The sequence below is a fragment of the Propithecus coquereli genome, unplaced genomic scaffold (assembly GCF_000956105.1).
Source record: "Propithecus coquereli isolate 6110/MARCELLA unplaced genomic scaffold, Pcoq_1.0 Scaffold95, whole genome shotgun sequence".
NCBI lineage: Eukaryota > Metazoa > Chordata > Mammalia > Primates > Indriidae > Propithecus > Propithecus coquereli.
The window spans coordinates 2,661,378-2,661,643 of record NW_012155840.1 but is presented as its reverse complement, the minus strand read 5'-3'; positions in this window follow the sequence as shown (position 1 = coordinate 2,661,643).

Genomic DNA, 266 nt, shown 5'->3' with positions numbered 1-266 from the left:
ACTGTGTATATATAATGGAAAATTAGGCAGTTTGTTAAAAATAAAATACCTTACAAAATACATGCCCTTGTTATCAGGATTTTTTTTTCAGGAAATAATCAGGCAAATGAGTAAAGGTTCTTGTAGTAGTTTGTAATACCAAAACTTTGGGAGCAACATACATATCTAAAAATGAGGGACAGGTAACAAATTATGGTACTTTCATTCAGGAGAATGCCAGGAGAATGCTGTGTAGACACTAAGTGTGATAAAGCAACTCTGTGTTT